The sequence below is a fragment of the Belonocnema kinseyi genome, chromosome 3, assembly GCF_010883055.1.
Source record: "Belonocnema kinseyi isolate 2016_QV_RU_SX_M_011 chromosome 3, B_treatae_v1, whole genome shotgun sequence".
NCBI classification, from domain to species: Eukaryota; Metazoa; Arthropoda; class Insecta; order Hymenoptera; family Cynipidae; genus Belonocnema; species Belonocnema kinseyi.
Genome location: NC_046659.1, coordinates 155,378,674 through 155,395,377, shown reverse-complemented (window position 1 = coordinate 155,395,377; position 16,704 = coordinate 155,378,674). Strand labels below are relative to the sequence as shown.

At 27.6% G+C, this 16,704-nt stretch overlaps 1 protein-coding gene across 1 annotated transcript in view; it reads left to right on the top strand.

Moving 5' to 3' along the window:
• Window positions 1-9,981: 9,981 nt before the first annotated feature.
• LOC117170196 (single-minded homolog 2) overlaps window positions 9,982-16,704 on the top strand; it is a 101,017-nt gene continuing 94,294 nt past the window's right edge. Inside the window, exon 1 of the mRNA XM_033356788.1 lies at window positions 9,982-10,667. The gene's annotated coding sequence lies outside the window, so the exon portion shown is untranslated. The remainder of the gene's footprint in view (window positions 10,668-16,704) is intronic.

The window sequence follows — 16,704 nt, the reverse complement described above, 5'->3', positions numbered from 1 at the left end:
CCTACAAAAATGCTGTACCTAAACGTACTTTATTGTTCTCTAATACATTTCCCAAAGTTTCAGCTCGATATTTTATTTACAAAAAAAGTTCTTAGGTTCAAAGAAACATTCAGTCAACTGAAAAACTGTGGTCGGTAATATAGGTATTTAGCTGTGTCACATGCCCTTAAGCATAAAAAAAATTTTTCAACAAAATAATATTTTCTAGCAAAGTGATAAATTTCTAAATAAAATGATTACACTCCAACTAAAATATATCAATTTTGAATCAAAAAGATGAATTTTCCACCAGGAAGATTATAATGTTCTGCAAAAAAATACCAATTTTCAACTAAAATAGAGTAATTTTCAACCAACCTGATGTATTTAAAAAAAATGATTTTTTGACAAATATGGACAATTTTTAAACAAGAAAAATTTTTCAGTCAAAAAAAGAAAAAAAAATTCAATCAAATTGTTGAATTTTAAAGACGAAATGACGAATTTTCTACAAAGCAGTTAAATTTTTAAAACAAAAATAATAATTTTTAATAAAAGAGTTAGTTTTCAACCAAAGAGTTGAATTGTACCCAATAATAATTTTTATTGGGTTCAATTGATTCAGTGCGTATTTAAGTGGGAAAACGTAGAAGAGGAGAAAAGAGGGGAAATAGGGAAAAGGCTGTAAAGCCTACGAAGACAAATGGGAATTTTGATGATTTATAGAATCAAGAATAATTATAATTTGAAGAAAATTAATGTTCTTTCGTAATACATTTAAAATTGGTAATTTTCTCATATTATCATTATTCAAATAATGCGGTTGTTGCCAGTGGCGTCGCCAGGATTTTTTTCGGGGGAGGGGCTTCGATTTTTTTTCGGAGGGGGCTTCGGGTTTTTGTATAGACAAAGAGTCGGGGAAAAGAGAATTGAATAATGAAAATACTTAGTTTCTGGGGGGGGGGGGGCTAGAGCCCCAAGCCCCCCCAGGCTACGCCATTGGTTGTTGCATACTTCCAAATATTTTTTTCACAATTAAATTAAAAGAACACGGAAGTGATTCAGTTATTGTCCAAAAGGTATATAAAAAATGTGTTTTTAAATTTAATAAACATAATAAATTAAAAAAAAAATTATATTTTAAGCAAAATTGAATTTTTTTCTCTCTTATTAGAAATCATAGTTTGAATTTTCTCCAGATATCTGCTAGATACTTTATTAGTCAATGAAGTAACTTTAATGATTGTTTGAGTGATTTGCAGAATGTGACGTATCAAGTTCACATCATTTTTGAATAGCGATTTCGATACTTTTTCCTCAATATTTTTTTGTCTCAAGAATAAAGTATTCACAAAAATTTTTGAATGCACTAAAATTTTCAGAATTGTTTGTAGCATTTGAAGAATGTATTATCTAAAAATCAACTAAAGACCCTATTATGAAGTTTCACTTTTCACAAAGAATGTTATATCAACAAAATATGTCTTGCATTAAATTCGTTTGTGTATGATAATTGACATTAAAAATCTTTAAATGATATAAAATTATGAATTCAGAAATTTAGAGAACTGAAAACTGAAGAAAATTACAATGAAAAAAAAACTGAAATCTGAATTGTTTCCGGCAATTCGCCCAACCAATGAGATTTTCCCGCTATAATTAAAAAAATATACTTTCCAAACAATAATCTTGTTTTAAATTCAACTTTTTAATTTTTCGAGTGTGTTAATTATTTCCCAATATGAAAAAATCATTAAAATAACATTTGTTTTGATTTCTTTCGAGGGCATTTTTGAAGGACATTTTGGTTTTTTTTTGAAACTGTGAGAACTAGCAAGTGGAAGTAACTTTTGGAAGAAAAAAAAAATTTCTCACGGGTATCAGGTGAGAACTGCATGAGAAGTAGTGGCCTTTTTCATTTCCATTTTGCACCTTACAAAGTTGTATAATTGAGTTCTGGTGCAAGGTTGTATTATTCTGGGAGCGCACAGGTTGAAAATTGAAAACGGGGAAAGTGTAAGATTTTGAGGGAAGAATTTATTTTCGTGTAGTAGCATAGTAATTTAGTCGTGGGAACTTGGTACAGTCGATGGGCACACAGAATTGCTAAATAAGAGACATCTGGAAACGATTTTCTTGCCGTAAATTTTGGTACCTGCCGCTTGGGCACACTGGACACTGGACACTCTCGAGAGGATCATTAAAGGTTTTATTCCTCTCAGGTGGATTTACAACAACCTGTAGAACCTTGCGTCTCTCTCTCTCTCTCTCTCTCTCTCTCTCTCTCTTGTTATGAAAAAGATCAGCCTTTTCAGTCTTCAGAACTTACTTATTTATTTTATGAAAGACGTTTTTCTTCTATTTTTCAACAAAATAGATTAACTCTTGGCCAAACATTTGAAATTTTAGCCAAAAATAATAATTTTCTACTGAGAAGATTCATTTTCTACCAAAAAAATAAAATTGGAATAGTTACATTTTAAATGGGAAAAGTCAATTTTTTAAGGAACAAAAACGAATTTAAAAAAATAGTTTAATTTTCAACCAAAAATTTTAATTTGTAACCAAGCAGTTAAACTGTTGAACTATCAACCAAATAATTGAATTTTCAACACATAAAACTAATTTTTTACCAAATGGATACATTTTTAACAAAATACATCAATTTTTTCAATATAGTTGAGTCTTAAACTAAAAAAGAAGAAATTTTAACATTAAAGTTGAATTTTGAACGAAAAAGATTAATTTTCGACTGAAAAAGACGAATGTTTAACAAAAAACATGAGTCTTTAAATGGTAAAAATAAATTTTTTAGAAAAAAATCGAATTTTTAATAAAAGAGTTTAATTTTTAACAAAAGATATACATTTTTAACAAAGTATTTAAGCTTTCTACCAAATAGATGAACATAAAAGATCAATTTTCAAGAACAACAAAAAGTCTTACCGAGAAGTAGAAAATTATTTTTGTTGTTGTTGAAAATTCATTGTTTATGTTCAAATTTCTTATTTTTTTATTTAAAAATCAACTATATAGTTGAAAATTGATGGATTTTTTTCTTAAATTTCCCTCTTTTGGTAAAAAATTAATTTACATGCTGAAAACTCAAGTATTTAGTTAAAAGATTAAATACTTTGTTTAAAATTTATATCTTTGGTTGAAAATTAAACTATTTGATCAAAAATTAGTTTTTTTCTACAAAATAAATGTTTGCCATTTTAAATTTAACTATCGAAAAATATGAATTTTTAAAAAAGAAACATTAATTGTCTACAAAAACTGAAATAGTTACATTTCAAATGGGAAAAAACAGGCTTTTAGAAAAAAACAACGAATTTTTAATCAAATAGTTTTATTTCCAACCAAAATATCCAAAATATATTAATTTTTATCAAAATTTTCTACAGAATACAGGAATTTTTAACCAAATAGTCGGCTTTTCAGCTGAAAAAGACAAATTTACATTAAAAAGTGAAATATTAAAATAATTAAAAAATGTAATTTTCAATCGAAAAGTGAATCAAATTTTCAATAATTTAGTTGAATTTTTAACAAAACTGATGAATTTTATAGGAAGTAGAATAATTTTTGAGAAAAAAATTATAATTCATTCAAAATAAAAGAATTTCCAACTAAATATTTAAATCTTTAACCGAAAAATGAATTTTAAAACAAAAAGATTAATTTGCTACAAAATAAAAGAAAATTCAAGAATATAAATTAATTTTCAACAAAGAAAGAAAAATTTTCATCTAAAATGAAATATTTAAATTTTCAATTTAAAAAATTATTAAAAAAAACAAAAATAAAAAACGGATTTTTAACAATATAGTTGAATTCTAGACAATTGAATCAATTGTCCACCAAACTAGTTGAATTCAACCTAAGCAGAACAATTTTCAACCAAAAATTAAAATTTGTAACAAAACAAAACAGAAATGAATTTTCAACTAAATTGTTGAATTTTCTACAAAGTAATATAATTTTTTACCAGATAATAATAATTGAATTTTAATTTTTGAAAAAATTGATTATCAATCGAACTTACTAAAAACGAATTTTTAACAATATAATAACATTTTTTACCGTGAAAGACGAATTTTCAACAAAAGACATAAATTACCAGCCAAAAATAGAATAGTTACATTCTAAATTGAAAAAATTAATGTTTTGGAAAAAATTCATATAATTTATCAACAATAAAAGAATTATTAACAAAATAGTTAAATCTTCAACTGAAAAAATGAATTTTAAAACAAAAAGATTAATTTTCTGCAAATTGAAATAGAATTCAACAAAATAAATTAATTTTCAACTCAGAAAGAAAAGCTTTCATCTAAAATAAAATAGTTACATTTTTAATTAAGAAAATGATTGCCAACAAAAAGAAATGTAACCAAATCAGTTGAATTTCCTACAAAGTGAATTTATTTTTCACTAGATAGTTGAATTTTTAACCAAAAAGTCAAATTTTCTACCATAATAGGGTTCAGTTCCTTACCCAAAATGCAAATCTTCAACAAAATACATATAAATTTTCTATCAATAGTTAAATTTTCAAATGATAAAAAGACCAATTTTTGAAAAAATAGTATTTAAATTTTGACTTTCAAAAATTAATTTTGAACACAAAAAAGAAAAGAATTTTCATCAAAAAAGTTAAATATTTATTAATACAAGAAGAATAATTTGCTAATTGTACTTAAATTCAGAGATAAACTTAACGGAAGAAAAAATGTATCAGAATTCAAGTAAAGTTGCTCTGGATTTAAGCAACCTTTTGTGATTAAATATTATATTCCGAAATTTATAGATATTGATCTTCTTAAGTTCAGACAAATTTTTTCTGAATTAAAGTTCATCTCTGAATTTAAGTTCATTTCTGAATTTTAGGTGCGTAACATTTCTAAGATTCTTTTTTACTGTGCTTTTCTTGCTATTAAGAGTTCGTGTTGATCTTTTCTGGGGCTTGCTTTATTGGTAATTTCTCGGGGTTGCTATTGACTATAACTAATATTTTTTAATTGTTATTAAGCATTGCTATGGGTTGTTATTGCCGTATCTATATGTAATGTTATTTCACGTTTAAGATTTGTTATTAACAGTTTCTAGGTATTGTTATTACGTTGTTGGTGGTTTTTTTGTATTTCGTTAAAAGGGATTGTACTAAGGTTGTTATTAGTTTCCGTTATTATATATGCATTTTTTGTTTTTTATTATCGTTTACGGTGGTTGTTGATGGGCATTGTTAAACTTATTGTTTGTTACCATGGATTCTTATTATTCGTTCTTGAAATTTGCCAATAACCTTTGCCATAGGTGTTTTTAAAGTATTTTGTTACAGGCTTTTTAAATTCCGTTAAGAGCGATTTGTATACTAAGGTTTTTATTATTGTCCGTTCTTATAAGGATTGTTATTGTTCGCTATTAAGAGTTGTTGGTGATCATTACAATAAGCACAGAAGATCTTATTGTCCGTTGTTAAAAGTTGTCGTTAAGCGTTTCTAGTTGTGTTATTGTACTTTCTTAGATTTCTTATTATCATTCGTTGTTCAAAGTTGTAATTGTCTGTTTGTAGGTGTTTTTATTGTATTTTATCAAAAGTATTTTCTTATTACGTTCATTATAGAGATTATTACTAAGATTTGCATTATCGTGTCTATTATTATAGGGATTGGCGAATTGTTATTATTCGTCTTGAAAATCGTTACTGAATCTTATTATAAGTTATAGGGGATCTCAATGTCAGTTGCTAATTAATAAGCCTATCCGTTACAGTTTGGATTTTGAATCGCCCTAATCCCTAATATCTTTATAAGAACTGAAGATAGTACAGTTGCACATTTTTGTACTTTTAAGCAACAATTTTTATTATTTCTTAAATCTGTTAACTGAAATTGCTTCAGAAATGTTTTTTTATATTCATAAATTTTTTCAAATTTTTCTAATTGCCTCTTGCATGATGAAGAATAATGCTCTACTTTTTAAGATATTTTTGGTATTCCCTTAAAAGGAGTTGTTATAAGATTGTTATTATTCTCCGTCACTATATAGGTGTTGTTATTTTTTGTTACTGGTGTTCACTATGACTTTTGTTGGTCCTTGTTAAAGTTATTGTTTGTTGCTAAGAATTGTTATTGTCTGCTACTAAAAATTATTATTATTCGTCGTTAAAAATAGTTATTAACCGTTACTAGGTGTTTTTATTTTATTTTGTTAGAGGTTTCACTATATATTCCGTTAAATGGTATTTCTACTAAGGTTAGTAGTATTATTGTTCGTTATTGTAGGGATTGTTATTAGTGATTGCTAAGAGTTGTTAATGGCCCTTACTATATATACAGCAAGGGATCTTTACCCGTTAATAGGTTTTGTTATTGCACTTTCTTGGATGTTTTTTATATTCTGTTCAAATGAATTGTCATAAGATTTTTATTATTCTTCGTTACTATAGATATTTCTATTTTGTGTTATTATCGTTTACTATGGCTGTTGTTGATCTTTCTTGAATTTTTTGTTTGTTACTAAGAATTATTATTATTCGTTATTAAAAATAGTTATTAACCGTTGCTAGGTGTTGTTATTTTATTTTGTTAGAGGTTTCATTATATTCCGTTAAATAGTATTTCTACTAAGGTTAGTGTTATTGCCCGTTATTGTCTAAGGAATGTTATTAGTGATTGCTAAGAGTTGTTAATGACCCTTACTATAGGTATAACAGGGGATCTACACCCGTTTATAGGTGTTGTTATTGTACTTTCTTGATGTTTTTTGTATTCTCTTAAAACGAATTGTTATAAGATTCTTATTATTTTCCATTACTATAGGTGTTATCTTTTTGCTACTCATGTTCACTAATCACGATGCTCGTTGTTGGACCCTGTAAAAATTATTGTTTGTTACTAAGTGTTGTTATTATTTGTCGTTGAAATTGTTATTAACCGTTGCTAGGTGTTGTTATTTTATTTTTTCCGCGAGGTTTCATTATACTCCGTTAAATTGTATTGTTACTAAGGTTTGTCTTATTGTCCGTTATTGTAGGAATATAGTTATTAGTGATTGCTAAGAGTTGCTAATGACCCTTACTATTGGTATAGCAGCGGATCTTTACCCGTTTTTAGTTATTGTTATTGTGCTTCGTTAGATGTTTTTTATATTAGGTGAAAAAAGGAATTTTGATAGGGTTTTTATTATTCTCTGTTACTATAGGTACATTTTTATTTTGTCTTATTGTCTTTTACAATGGCTGTTATAGATCTTTCTTGAAGTTTGTGTTTTTTACCAAGAATTATTATTATTCATTGTTAAAAATAGTTATTAACCGTTGCTAGCTGTTGTTACTTTATTTTGTTAGAGGTTTCATTATATTCCGTTAAATGGTGTTTCTACTAAGGTTAGTATTATTATCCGATATTGTAGGAATTGTTATTAGTGATTGCTAAGAGTTGTTAATGACCCTTACTATAGGTACAGCAAGGGATCTTTACCCGTTAATAGGTTTCGTTATTGCACTTTCTTGGATGCGTTTTATATTCTGTTAAAATGAATTGTTATAAGATTGTTATTATTCTCCGTTACTATAGGTGTTGTTATCTTTTTGTTACTGATGTTCACTATGCTCGTTGTTGTTGCTATTTTATTTTGTCAGAGGTTTTATGATATTAAGTTAAATGGTATTATTATTATATTGTCCGTTATTGTAGGGATTGTTATTGATCATGACTAAGAGTTGTTAGTGACTATTACTATATAGGTAGGGTAGAGTGGGGTTCAAAGTACCGCGAGGAAAAAGTGCCACATACGGTAAAAAAAGAAGAAATAATATGTAGGGCGCGGTCAGAAGTGGTAAAAGTTGACTTTTCGTAACACTAAGTCCAAACTAAATGAGGTTATTTCTTTGGTCCATTAAAACTTATATAAGTCATTAAAAATCCACGTAATATAATGTGTGGAACTTTTCGCTGCGACACTTTTAACCCCACTCTACCCTATATCAGAGGGGATCTTTACTCCTTTATTGTTATTATACTTTCTTGGGTGTTTTTTATATTCCGTTAAAAGGAATTGTTAAAGGGTTTTTATTATTCTCCGTTACTATAAGTATTGTTATTTATTTGTTATTGTCGTTTGCTATGGCTGTTCTTGGTCTTTGTTAAAGTTATTGATTTTGTTACTAAGGATTATTATTCTTCATTGTTAAAAATTGTTATTATCCGTTGATAGGTGTTTTTAATTTATTAGAGATTTCATTATATTCCGGTAAATGATATTAAAGGTTTATATTTTTGTCCGCTTTGTATGGGGATTGTTACTGGTCATTGTTAAGATTTGTTACTGACCCTTACTATAGGTATAGCAGCGGAGCTTTACCCGTTTATAGGTGCTTTTATTGTGCTTTGTTAGGTGTTCTTTATTCCATCAAAAGGAATTGTTATAAGGTTTTTATTACTCTCCGTTACTATAGGTATCGTTATTTATTTGCTATTGTTGTTTACTACGGCTGTTGTTGATATTTGTTGAAGTTATTGTTTGTTACTAAAAATTATTATTAATCGTTTTTGAAAATAGTTATTGACCATTGCTAGTTGTTGTCATTTTATTTTGTGAGTGGTTGTTTATATTCCGTTAAAAGCAAAAATATAATTTTATGATATATAAACATAAATTATATCATATATCATTAATCATATAAATATAATTTTAACGAAATGCCCATTGTTTATAATAAACACCTAAGGTGTTTATTATTCTTCGTTACTAAATAGGGACTATTATGCTTGCGTGCTATTGTCGTTTACTTTATGGTTGTTGTTGGTCATTGTTAAAGTTATTTTTTTTATGATGTATTTTTATTTCTTGTTCTTAAAAGTATTGTTACGAACCGTCCCTGCATATTGTTATTGTATTTTGTTTAGGATTTTACTAAGGTTTTTTTTAGATTTTACTATAAGGTTGTTATTATTCTCCGTTACTATAGGGATTGTTATTGTCGTTTACTATGGTTGCTTCTCATTGTTACATTTATTGTTTGTTATTGAGGATTGTTTATATTCGTTGTTAAAAGTTGTTATTGTAGCTGCTGTTGTTGTATATTATATATTATTAAAGGTTTTTTATATTTCACTAGAAGGGATTATTACTAAGGTTTGTATTATTGTTACTATATATGAATAGGGGATCTTATTTTCCATTGTTATTGGTTGTTATTGACCTTTACTATATACTGTTATTAACAATTCCTAGAGGTTACGATAAAGAGATACTATAGGTTATTAATCATTTCCAGGGGTTGTTTACTTCCTATTGTGTCAACTTGTTAAGTACTCTAGAAACAAAATATCTTTTTCTGTACAAAATACTTGCACTAAAAAAAAGGATGTCAATACGAAAAACTGAAAAATATAGTTCTTCCGCTCATAACAAAAAACATCAATATTTTCCGCATTTGTTAATCTCACATTGCATATTTCGGCCACCCGTCTAAAAAAAAAGGGATGAAGGATTTTCAGTGTCACCGTGGGAATTTGGTATACCCGAGGTCGTCCTTCTCTTTCAGTACAAACTAAATACACAAGCTTACTTCTAACCCTCGACTCTGTTTTTCCAGTGTTGGTGTCCCTTAACTAAAGAGGGAAAATCGAGAGAGAAGATAAAAGAGTGAGCAGGAGAGATATACAAAGGTGGGGGTGTTATGCATGGAGTGGTCGTGAGGCGTGGCAACTGTGGCCGCCGACCCGTTACCACTGCCCCTGTCCAATCAAACCAAGAGGCGTTATCTTCCCACCAACACAGGTTCACTTTATCGAACATGTGTGCATTTATTTGCATATATATATGAACTAAAATGGGTGAGCGAGAGAGAAAATGTGAGAGAGAGAAAGAGAGGAGACAAAAAGGATAATACATATCCGGTACCACCAAGAAGAGAGGTGGAGGTTTGTTCGAGTACTGGTCCACGCGCTGCGGGGAGTCCCTCGTGTACCGCGTTCCTAGTTGTACCTAAATGCGTACGGCACTTTTTTTCAAAGCATACACGTGCAGTTCAAGAATTCCATTCTTCTTTTCCGGGACAAAAATCTTTTCTTGGATGAAGACGTCTTTTTGCCCGTGAGAGTATTTCCTGTACCAACCAATTTGATGTGCGGAATCATTTTAAATTGCAGTGAAAATGCAGAGTTGAAAAATAAACAAATGAAGGACAAGGAGTTGGGATTTTTCTAAAAGATGTGAAATCGTGACATTTATGAAACCGCGGTACCGCTATTCATAATTACCGCGGTGAGAATTTTCAGAGATTTGGTTATTAACAATTCTGTTCTGATTGATGAATTTATAAAAGAGTGGGCGGTGATGCATCTATGAAAATATATTTTTGAGGGGATGTTTCATTCTGCATAAGTTGTATTTTACATATTTTTGTGGGGTTTTGAGCGAGGAAAAGTGAGTGATTTGGAATTTTATAGAAAATACAAGAAAAGTGACAATTTTCATGTAAGGACGAAAGATGAGGTGGTTGGATATTCTTGCATTTAGGAACAGTGCAGTTCGCATATTGAGAGTTTTTCGGGTGCGTCAATTGATGACACCTTTTGCAGAAGTGATTTTTGTTTAAATAGGGGCGACATCGCTTTTGGAGAGTTTCGTACATCCACCGACGGGGGTAAATGAGGAAAATTCTTTTTCGAAAGGTTCGTCTCCTTTTCATTTTATGCAACTATTTTTCAGTCATTCTAAAAAGTTCTCTTAATTTTTTTTTTTAAAAACCCGTTAGAAAGCTTTTTAAATTTCGTGAAGTATTTTGAATAAATTGGGGGATTCTCAACTTCCACTTGATGAATGCTTAAGTTTAAAGAAAATAATGGAAAATATTGAAATTTATCAGAATTAAGGTCTCAAATCTCCTATTTAAAATGAGACCAAGCACATTTACAAATATTTAATGGTTCTTGAATTATAATAAAAAATGTGGAAGCGTTCCCAAGGCCGAAATCGGTTCGTCGTGTGAGCCAGTCCATTCTCCCGGCTCTTGTTTCCGATGTGATTGCCGCGCGACTAGCCGATTTTCGTCTTGGAAATGCTTCCACATTTTTCATGATAATTTGAGAACCAGTAAATATTTTATTATGTTATAGATCTCATTTTGAAGAGGAGATCCTAGACTTGATTCTAGTTAAGTTTCAATTTTTTTTATTCACTAGGTCGGTCTTTATCTCGGTTTTTAGAAAATATTTCAACTAAGGTTCAATCGACACGAAATTTAGTAAGCTTTATAATCGTTTTTTTATATTTGCTCATATGATCGGATACTGGTTCAATTCATTTTTTTTAAGTATATCAATTTTAACGACATATTAAAGAGCCCTATATTTTTTAAGTCTACACGGAAACAAATTAGCATTGAATCGGGTCGTTTTTTTTGGCCAGAAATTGGTGTAATTCGTTTTTAGAATTTTTTACTGGTAGTTTAAATAAACAAAAATTCTTTCAATACATTAAATTACTTCAATTTCATCGGAGAATAAGCCTCACATTTTATGGAGCAAAAATTAATATTCATGTGTATTATTGGACTTATAGTAAACAAAAAAATATATAATTTAACCACAATTAAAGCGCGAAAATGACCCCTAAATATTTTTTATCTTCGGAAAAAGGGAATTAAATTTCATTGATAATATAAAAAGAGTAATCCTGAATATTAATAAATGAAAAACACATTTTGTGGGTTTGTGACTAGCAATTTTTTCAATAATTCATTAATATTTCTGGTTACTGCTTATACACCTAAATAATAATAAAAATAAAAATAATAAATCAATGCAATCGAGAGAAATTCTACCCTCTTTTTCCATAATATTTTTTTAATCATTTAGCACCATAATAGAATAAAATATTTCAATATATTATTTAGAAATTATATTCAAATACAAACAGTATTTCAAACGAAGAGATTATTAATTTTTATTTATTAAATGCGCTTAAATAATATTTTTTTAACATCAATATTAATTTTTACTTTTCTAAAATTTGGGACTCATTCTTCGATAGAACTGAAATAATTTCAAGTAAAGGAAATTTAGTTATTGTAATTAGAAGTAGGAAAACCCAAATATAATTACATCAATTTCTGAGCAAAAAATATTTTTCGAGATCAAGTCCTCAATATTTAGAATCATACAAGCCAAAATTTTTGTTAGAATCGGATTTAATTTCCTAATATATATTCTGGCCCTGAAAATTCCAAAAAAAGGAAATATTCAAAATAAAAAATTCCCGAGTTGATAAAACTGCCAGATTATAAAAATCCCGCTATGAAAAATTATCGAATAATAAAATCACCGAAAAATTCATAATATTAGCAAATTAAAAAATGTTCAATAGTTTATTTGAAAATTGCAGGAATAATAAAATTTCTAATAGAAAATTATATCAAATTATTAAATATTTGATACTGCAAAATTCCCCAATTTAAACAATTACTAGAATGGGTTTTTAAAATAAATTATATTTATATTCAAAATACAGTAACGAAATATTAATTTCTTTAATGTTCAATGTATATTTAAAAAATTATTGTTTGAATTTAAAGTTAAAATAATTTTAAAAAATATTTCCCAGTAAAAGAAAGAAGAATACGAGAATAAGTTTTTTATTCCAAGAACTTTGGTAAAATATTAGATTATTTTATTTTTAATAAATAATATTAATTGAAAAACAATTTTGTAATGGTTTAAAATCGGGAATTTTCTAGTGACAGGAATTTTACATGGTCCTATATTTTATAATTCGGCAATTTTTTGTCAGGAATTTCATTTTTCAAAAATTTTAAAATACAGCAATATTATAAAATGTTCGGGAATTTTATTATTCGTGATATTTTGGCAATTTTCTATTTGTATAAGATTTTCTGCTTCGAGAATTTTATAGTGTTAGGAATTTTATTTATTTATTTTTCGTTACAAGTATTTTGATATAATAAAAAAATGTCATTGAAAAATAAAATAAATTGATTTTATCCCAGTAATATAAACTTATAAGAAATATTGTACTATAATTAAAAATTCACTATGAAAATAAAATAATTTTTTCAATCATTCTATAGAAAAATTGGGCTACGTATAATGAAAAATTTGATATGAAAAATATAATAATATTTTTCTGCTCACCCTAATATACAGTGATTAGAAATATTATGTTATAATGTAAAAATTTTAAATGAAAAATAAAACTTTTCGTATAATTACCCCAATATAGAGTTATTAGAAATATTGTGCTTTAACTTAATATTTGCTTTGAAAAATAGAATAAACATAATTTTTCATGTAATATAATGGAGTAATGTCAAGAGGCATATGCAACAGAAATATAACGGGAGGTCTGATCGGCACGCGCGACGCTTGGTCACGTTCAAAACAGTGTTTCGCAGCCCTTGACAAAGGCGCTTCATTTATGGGATCGACGAGTCGTCCAATAAAAGAAAAAAACGAAAAAAATGCTCTCAAAGGTATCTGAATCAACTAAGAAAACCCTATTTTAAATCTGAATTAATAGGAAATTACTAGTTGGTAGTAATTTTCTTCTAATTCAAATAGTGCCGATTCATTTACTGCTAATTAGTAAACAACTGCTAATTGAATGTTTAAGAATGACCCAATAAATTAATTAGTAACTAAATCTGCTAAAGAAATTGGTAATTCTAATACAAAATGATTTGGTAAATGTATCGCCAGTAATCAAGCAGTGTCGCCATTTACAGTAAAATTGCACTCAAGAAGTACAATCCGTGAAGTTTGAGTAAGTGAAATATTTTTAATTATCGAAATATATCCAGTTTGTTTATAGAAAGCGCCAGATAGCATTATTTGAACATTTAAAAATAAACGAATTTGAATTTTGCGCCAAAATTTTGTAAGTTTATGGCGCCACTTATTGATACTGTCCCAATTTCCTTTAAAATATTTAATTTTCTACAATATTAAACTAAAAATTACCCACTTTACAGAAACGATACACAAAAAATAATAATATCAGTGACCAAAATCATTTAACTTGTGATAAATTGAAGTCAGAATCCTTCTTCTTCTCAAGTGAAAGATTGTGAATGGCCGCAGCAGCATGCTTGCTCCTGCGCAATACGAGAAACGCCATTTACTTTGAGCGGTATATTCAAAATAAAATTTTAACTTATATTTGAAGGTTTCTTTTTCTTCAAAAAATCATGTTAGTATCACTTCTTTTAGAAAGCATTTTATTAGCTCCGAAGTTCTCTAAAATTCCATCGCAAATTTTTATAAGAATAATCTTATTTTTTAAATTGTTCAAAAATACGATGTACGTAAAAACTTATTACAGAATCTTATCTCAAAATGACCTTCTAAGTACTTATATTTACTTTTTATACACATCGCATTAATATGTTAACCATACATTTTATTCACGAGAATAAGCGATAATTTTTTGTTTGAAAATTCCTTTTGTTTTAAATAGTGTGTATATTTTCCAAGTCACGCACGCGATAACCTATCAGGTCTTTTGTGTCGTAAAATAAATTTCCAAACATTGTTTAAACAATCTTACTGCGAAGTCATATTATGTCGCACTTTAAGATAGAAGATCTATGAAATATGATGAGTTTTCTATTTATATAATTAAAGGTAATTTTAAGATGAGATAATTTTCTGTATTTTCCAGGCGAAAAATAAATAAATAAATAATTTTTTTTTATAATTCGAAAACGTAGATCCGTTATTCTGTATTTTGAATAATAACACAGGTGTAACGGGAAGCGATTTTCAAGATGCCGGTGAATTGTTCGATTTTAAGATGAACTTTAGGATTGTGTTACGATGCCCGCATAATTTCTTCGGGATCAGTCGCTCTGTACCATTTATTCATATTTCACCCTTTTCTTTGTGCTAACGATAAAATGAGTCCAAGGCTACGAAATCTTCACTTTTTTTACAGAATGGATTATTCACTTACAATCTTTGTTAAGAATTGTCTCTTTATAATGCATGAATCACATTTTTATTTTTTCTTACTGATATCAGCGAAAAACTTTCTCTATCGTATTCTGATTCTAAATTCGTCATCTTAAAAGATGATAAAAATATGACTAACAAAGAAGGATACATCTTTATTATTTGAATGATCATCAAAACTGTAAAATAATTTTTTCAAGTCATTGAATTCATTTTTTGACCAGAACTTTTACCAATTGTTAGAAACAAAAATGTATCCAATTTGAAATATCACAAATTAAGTATCACAAAATACAATTCAATTTAAAATAAGTTCGATTGCAACTTTTTTTAAATTTTAAGTTAAATTATTTTTCACTTATTTCAATTATGAAATCATTCTCAATTTAGAATTCATATTTACAAAATATTTTAATTAAAAATTCGAAACGACTTAAAATAAAAATAAGTCAACTTAAAAGGATGTATCGATAAAAAAAATTAAAATATTACAATTCTAATTTTAAAAGAAAGGAAAGAAACTCAAGTAAAAATCGGTGTACTATTATTTTCCAAACTGGAAGTTAATTGAGTTAACGGGTGTAATTTCTCATTTCCAGACTTTTTTTCTGAAGCGCAAAAGTGTAATTTTCTATTTTCAACATTTTTATTTAGTTAAAAGTGAGGACATTTTGATTTCCAATTTTGTCTGATTTGCCAAAGCAAATTTAAATTAAAGATTTTTAGCTACTTGAAAGGAAAGATATTTTGGGTTATTTTTTTTTCAGAATTGGGAGATGAACTTTTTTGTTTCTTATATTTTTAATAACTTGAAGTCGGGAAAGTTTGATATTTTTAATATTTTTATTTAGTTCGGAACGAGAAATTTTTATTCGTCAATTTTCGTTGAATTGACTCGTGACATTTTACATTCATGTTATATTTTACATTGAAAATTTGTTATTTTTAACATTTTTTGAGTTGAAGGGAGGAAATTTTCGTGTAAGTTTTTTTTTTAATAGGAAATGGTATTTTTAGAGTTGTAAGCGACGTTTTTTCTAAATTTAAAAAAGTTACCTTTTATTTTATGCATGTTTATTGAGTTAACTTGTGGAATTTCCTATTTTCAGACTTTTTCAACTTTTTAAAACAGATTTTTGGCGACTTGAAAGGGAGGAAATTTTGGTTTAAAATTTTTTAGAAATGGAAGCGGAACATTTTTGTATTTTTTAGAAATCGTTTAATATCGAAACGACCGAAAAATCCCGAAAAAGAAAATATTAGAAATAAAAAAATTCCCGAATTAAAAATTTCTGCATTGGAAAGTTCACGACAGTTTTTAATGATACTGATTTTGAGAATTCCCGATAATATTTTCATCAAATAAATGTAGTTTTTTATTTATTATTTAACAATTTCTTAATTGTTTAGATTCGTAAATTTCCTTGTTACGGAAAGTTTGCATTGTTGGATATTTTATAATGTCACCAATTTTGATTCGGTAATATCATAAACTGTATAAAATTTTAATAATCGTGAATTTTAAATTTTCGGCAATTTTTTAATTTCGGGAATCTTCCAGTGTGGGGAATCTCTGTTTACGGTTTGTTGATTTCAAAATATAATAAAATTTCCTATTTGTTAAAAAATATGGCAAATTTTCTGTATGTACAATTTTTGCTAATTAGAAAAAATTGTTCAATTTAGAATTTTTTGAACATGTGCAAGAAGCATGTTTTTTTATTGAGTTACATATGTCGAAACT